This window comes from Delphinapterus leucas, chromosome 3 (genome assembly GCF_059928025.1).
Source record: "Delphinapterus leucas isolate spDelLeu-1000000601 "Yukka" chromosome 3, BTC_Dleu_Yukka2, whole genome shotgun sequence".
Taxonomy (NCBI): Eukaryota; Metazoa; Chordata; class Mammalia; order Artiodactyla; family Monodontidae; genus Delphinapterus; species Delphinapterus leucas.
Genome location: NC_143131.1, coordinates 79272225 through 79278983, shown reverse-complemented (window position 1 = coordinate 79278983; position 6759 = coordinate 79272225).

Genomic DNA, 6759 nt, shown 5'->3' with positions numbered 1-6759 from the left:
CAGTCTTCTCACCTCGACTGTCTGCTAGACCGCCCTATAGCAAAGTTCTCACTTGTCAGTCCCCTTTGAAAGGATCACAACTTCCAACCATCCTTTCCTTGCCTCACTCTTAAACAAGGTCTGGCAATCAAGGATCGCCAGATATCTGAGGAATGCGTTTGCTTTGACAGAGCAGAAACAGAAAAAAACAAAAAACAAAAAAACTTAGTGGCTGCACAGGGGGAGGAAACTTCAAAAAAGCAAAAAACTGGCAGGAATATTCTCAAAGATACGAGGACATTTTGCAACGATGAGAGAAAAACAAGGACAAATAAAAAGGAACATTCGTAAAACAAAAAGGATCTCTTGGAAATTAACAATATGATGGCAAAAATGAAAATGAAGAACTCAGTGGAAGAGCTGGAATATAAGAAAAATTTTCCAGAAATAGTAAAAAAAAAAAAAAAAAAAAAGACTGTAAATGAGAAAGAAAAGATTTTTCTTTATCTATTATACACAATGATTCGGTGGAAATCTTTGAAAGAAAGATTTTAAATTATATAAGCCAGCAGATTTTGCAGCATGAGATAAAATCAGAAAAGAATTCAACTTCTAAAAGGTCTTTAAACTTTAAAATATAGAAAACAGAAGTTTATTCCCAAGTGCCAGAACATCTAGGCAGACAGCAAGTACTAGAACTTTATTAGTGATCTTTCTAAATAAAACAAATTTTATGCCTAGCACCTACAAAGTGAAAAATCTGTTACGCGAGGCATATTGGCAAATCACGATCTCAATGCACCTATTTTCAATGAGAGCTGAAAAGGCCTAAGCCGAAATTGAAGACCAGTGTAAAAAAATAGTCTCTTTACATAAATCTCTCCAGCTAATCTTCACAAGCTCCAGAAAGGGTGAGGGGGGGTGAATAAACTCTCAACTCCTTCTGGCTACTTCTATGACTACTCTGATTCAGCCATGAGAAATGACTGACCAGCAGACTTAACTTGCTTTTTACCTTCATTCTTCACATTGCTAAGATTCACTTGGAATGTCCTTGAAGTTGCATATGTTATTAGGTGATAAGAGTATTTTGACAAGGTCAAGTACACCCTAGCAAAATGAAATGGAGAATTCAGGCAGTTAAGAAGTCCTAGACCTAATATTTCACTTTCCCTAAAATATGCAGGAATTGAGACTAAAACGTTCTTAAAATTCTCTGCTTTATTTTACTTCTAATCTTAATCCGTACCTATGCCTTACAGAGGGAGGCAGAGAGCTGCGGTTGTCAAGTAAATCTGATCTGTGTGTATTAATAACCACCCTGTGATGCTCAGTAGATTTCCTTCCTAGCATGCTCTGGGACACACTAATTCAGTCATCATCTCTGGGTGTGGGTCCATGGCATCAGTATTGTTTAAAAGCTACCTAAATGACCCAAATGTGCAGCAAGAACTGACAACCACTGATAATCACATCTATAATTTGGGCTAAAAACACTTTGAAACTCATGCTTTGGATTAGCTATTTATATTTCTTTAAAAGTTGGTAAGCGCTGAATATCTTCTTTCTTTGAAGCGGTACAGATATAGTATCCAAATAGGTGACCATACCTTGTTCGATTAAGTGGTTTATAGTTGGCACTTGGCTCTCTTTTCTGGTTTCTCAGCAATAAGGTTCAATAAGGTGGGAGTTGGGATGGGGAGAGAGGACCAAGAACATATTTCTTGGAATGCCTGGCTGATTTGAAGCAAAAAATCAACGTAAGTAAGATTCCTATTGGATTGTATGGATAATAATCCTATACCTAGTTATGCATCTTAATAGGAAAGACTTTAAGGGCATTAAAGACTTTCAGGGCATTAAATTTGGTTCTAACGTTAATAAGCTCTGGAAACAAACATGGGCTATTTTACTCTGTGACAGGGCCAGAGCCCAGCAGCCATGTGAGAGCAAAATGATCACTTCAACTAAATAATTGTCTTCCTAATTGGCTCCAGGGAAGTTATATATATATATATATATATATATATTTTTCCCCCTTTGAGTAATTACTCTGTATTTTCCCCCCAGGTTCAGTGGCATTTTCTCTAAAGAGATAATAATATAGCTAGCTTAACAGTGGAGAATAACCTCAGGAAGTCTGTTTGAAAGGCTAAAAAAAGAAGAAAGAAATGAGAAGATAGAGAAGACAAGGGGATGAAGAGGATAATGGTCACAGTGACAAAAACAAAAAAGGAACAGAAGAAAGAGAAGCAGGAGAAGCAACAGCAGAGTAGGAGTCAACACTGGTTAAGGGCCTTTCAGAGTTTCTTATGACCTCCAAGGGTATTTGTTAAAGTTTGCAGATGCCTACACCCCACACTATCCAAGAATCAGAATGGGAGGAGGGGTGCTTAGCAATTTGCATTTTAAACAAGCACCCCAGGTGAGCTTTATGTAAAATAAACAGTTTGAAAATTACTGGCCTAAAATATGCCTGGTACTAATGCCAGGGATGCGGTCCAATTTAACTCATTTATTTTTCGAGCTCCCAGTCTTGCAAAAGTAACAAAGGGTAATAATATTTTAAGATAATATAAACCTAGGGACATAGTGTTTCCAGGATTACTCTCAAACCATGGGCAGTTCTCTTTGATTCAAGGCCAAGAAAATGACCAGAGAGGACAGACCAGCAGTCATGACAGGTAGCCTTTACTGAGCACTTACCATGCTGCACCAAGCCCTGTTCTAAGCGATTTACATGACTGAGAACCTTCAGTTCTTATAAAGAGTAGTCAGTATTATTTCCCCTACTGCACAGATGAGGAAACTGAAGTTTCAGTTTAAGTAAGAGGACTCATATCCTCAACTGCTCAAACTATTAAACATCAAAGTATTCCATGCAAAGGAAGATAGAAGTACTGCAGGCCTGCATTCTCATTTTAGCTCTACCAGATTAATTATGCAAACTCTGGTGGCCTCACCTGCCCATGACTCAGGTTACTTGTCTGTAAAATGGGATTGGTGGTATTGGTGTAGTGAGAAGCTAGTAGATGTTAACTCTTTATCAAGAGTATAAGGTACCATATAAATGCCAGTTATCATTATACTCCTGTAATCATGGTACACGTGGGCCAGATCTAAATCTTCCTGAAGTTAGAAAATAGAAATGAGTAATTATGTTACTATTCAATCACACAGGTAGAATCATAGGTTGGTTCTAATAGCAGGAGGACAAGGTGGAGGGGTGAAGTAAAGTTTTTAAAAAGGTGCCCCTTTGACTGTTTTCTCTGTGTGCCTCAAACTCTGACCACTACTCCTGATACTGACTGTAGAATACACTGGCTCAAGCTTTCACACAATACTTTTGTTTTTTTTTTTTTGCGGTAAGCGGGCCTCTCACTGTTGTGGCCTCTCCTGTTGCGGAGCACAGGCTCCGGACGCGCAGGCTCAGCGGCCACGGCTCACGGGCCCAGCCGCTCCGCGGCATGTGGGATCTTCCCGGACCGGGGCACGAGCCCGTGTCCCCTGCATCGGCAGGGGGACTCTCAACCACTGCGCCGCCAGGGAAGCCCCACACAATACATTTTCATCATACTTAACATATCAAGTCAACATAGTACCTCATTTTTTTTAAAGTGCCATTTTTAGAGACTGTGTTTAGAGGAGTAACTTTCTAGTTCTTCCCAATACCTTTAACTCAGTGACTGTTTATTCTCCACCATGAAATCAAATGCCAAGTGCTCAAAGAGGAAGGAGCTGGTACCCAAAGTCAAATGTGTGATGTCAGCTGCATGAGCCCAAGGTAAATTACTTCACTCTTCTCCATCTCAGTGGAGTAGAGTTAATCAAATCTGTCTTGCTCCTCTCAACAGGATTATGGGAAAAAACTACCGAGAATATGCAAGACTATGATAGAAAGAGAGAAAAGAGGGAGGGAAGCACACTGAAAAGCAGTGAGTAGGAACAGAAGAGAGAGTGATGTGCGAATTGGGTGCCAGAGCCAGGCAGGTTTAAGCACTGCAATCACACAACCAGTGTGCTTCCACAGCCCCACAGCCTCCTCCGCATTGAAAAGACAGTTTTATAGCAAACTGTGGTATATCCAATGTGCTCTTTTCTCAATAAAAATAACTATCATTTACTTGCACTAGGTATATTATATACCTGCATCAGGTAAGTTACTATTATAGACCTTTTTACAAATGAAGAAACTAAAGCACAGAAGGGTCAGAAACATGTCCAAACATCACCAGCTAATAAGTGGCAGAACTGGGATTCAAACCCAGGCAGTCTGCTTCAGAGCCTGTTCTTACCTCTGTGCTTATTACTTTTCAAAACAGTGCCCATGTAGAGTTTGGGGCCAGTCTGTCAAATGGTGTCAGTTTTCCAGTCAACTCTCAACTAACCTTGCAAATAAAATTAAAGGCCGTGCTTCTGCTTGGTCTAGCGATAGAGTACCAGGAAGGAGAAAATGGATCACCAGCCACGACACACCACAAAACACTTTCTCATGCCCATTTTTCCCCAGCTTTCCCAGTGCCAAACCCCACATTTCCCCATGTGTAGGTGTGACCCCACCCTAGAATCCTGATTAACCTGGACTGGAGAGTCAGAAAACCATGAGCATCCTTGAATTGACCCCTTCACCTTGCTAACATACCTTCCACCTCCATCCCCACCAACACACCCACTCACAAGTCCATCTCTTTCCCAAGTTCATGGGCTGGGAATGAACTCTTGCCACCTATTAGTTTCTTCCTGGGATGTAACAACCCAGGCCTGGCCAATTACACGTTTTCTTAAGCTACTGGACCTGCTGTCCTTTGCCTCTTTCTTCTTGTGAGTAAAGAGCTATGGCTGCAGTGTGGCCAGTTCTGGACAATACAGGAAAGAGTCTTCAGGAGGCTCCAGGGAAAAGGTTGCAGACACAAATTCTCAGAGGAGATAGGCAGATACCATAGCTGAACGAGTAAGTCAGGCATAAGAGAAAGTTGTCTTTAAAAACTTGATTCTTTCTGCTGTGCTTTGTTTTCCCACTTTCGATACAGTTAAGGATACCTGAACTCTATCATAAGAAAACAAAAGCGGGGGTAAACGTAATGGCAGAAATTGACACTTTGTCTCAGTGTCTGAGAATGGTGGGAATTCAGACCCATATTTTCTAGTTTTTAAAAGAAGCCAGAAAACCCTATTTGCATTAGACATCTCCTGAGCTTGAGCGTCAGAAACCAGTTCAGAATTTTAAAGTAATGTGCTATGGACCGATTCTGCTTTCACAGATTTGCTTTCTCTTTCCAGTCAGAGAGCAGTGGTCAAAGAGGCCCAGGAGAGCAGCTGAGAACTGAGTCATCTGTGCTAGGGTGGCAATTTAAGACCCTCCTCCATCCCCCAGCATCAGCTTTAGGATTGGTCATCCTCAGTGAGGGATAAACAACAATGGACTGAACCTAACTTTTCCTTTGCTTCTCATCTCCCTCCAGTGAATGCTGGAATTAATCTGCTTATTGTTTAAACAAATGTAATCCAGGAAGGATTGCACTGAAGCTGCTGTAAACAGGTGAGGAGAAGCAGGCCTCAAACAATTGTCTCTAATTGTGGTTATAAGAGTGGGCCAACCCTGATCTCAGACATGACAAGCAAGAAATACAATCAGTAAGGCTGAAAAGCAATCTCCTGGAACGTGGAAAAATAAATAATGAGGATCATAAGTACAAGAGTCCGTGGAAGTGAAATTATTTTTATTTTCTCAAAAAAATAAATTTGGATATTATTAATTTACTTTGGTTCTTTTTATCATGACTTCAACAATTATTTTTGCATGGAAATAGTCTTTCTCAAATAGTAACTTTATAGTGGAGGATAACATGGCCAATGCCACTTTACTCAAGTGATCAGAGATCGCATCACTAGTAATTAGACATATGGATATCTGTACCTCCTGATACCAGGAATGAAAATGACATAACATCACTTCCTACTAAAAAATGCATAATTCCAATCTAATCATGAGAAAATTTGAAGAAATTCTGTAGAATAGTTAATAGTATTGTATCAATGTTAATGTCTTGGTTTAGCTAATTGTACTATAGATACATAAGGTGGGAAAGCTGAGTGAAGGGTACATAAGAGTTCTATGTACTGCTTTTGTAACCTTTTGTAAATCTAAACTTTCAAGATGAAAAGTTAGAAAAGATATTATCTTGTTTTTATAACCTTACCGCTAAGTCTTCTTTAAACAATTTTTAAGGATTTAAATTTATCACATGCTATATTTATATTATTTTGTCTAAATTAACTAATTCAACATTGATATTTGCTTTTAAATGTTAAATGATGCTTAAATGCATCAATCACAGGACAGATAATATGCAGAATGGGAAAATATGAATTGTCAATGACTATTCTTTACTTGCTTTCTGCCTACTGAAGGGCATGGTGATTGTTTATGTTTCTAAACACTTTTTCTCCTTTTATTATGGGAACTTCCTTTTGTTTCTAAACACTTTTTCTTCCTTTATTATAGGGACCTCCACCTCACCCTTCCTTTGGGGAATTGCTCTTTCCTTACTGAAAACACTGAAATAATGATGCGGCTACAAATCGTAGTAAAGCTAATACCCTCCTCCCACTTTCAAATACAACGTTGGCCACATGGCCTACATCTGGCCAATCACAACACTAAAACTTCCTGACCACAGTGATTGGCCCAGGGAGAACATATCACCCAAACCTACCTAGCACCCAGAGTTTTGTTCTGGGACTTTCATGTTGAGGATGGAAAGGAGGTCCTCTTTTTCT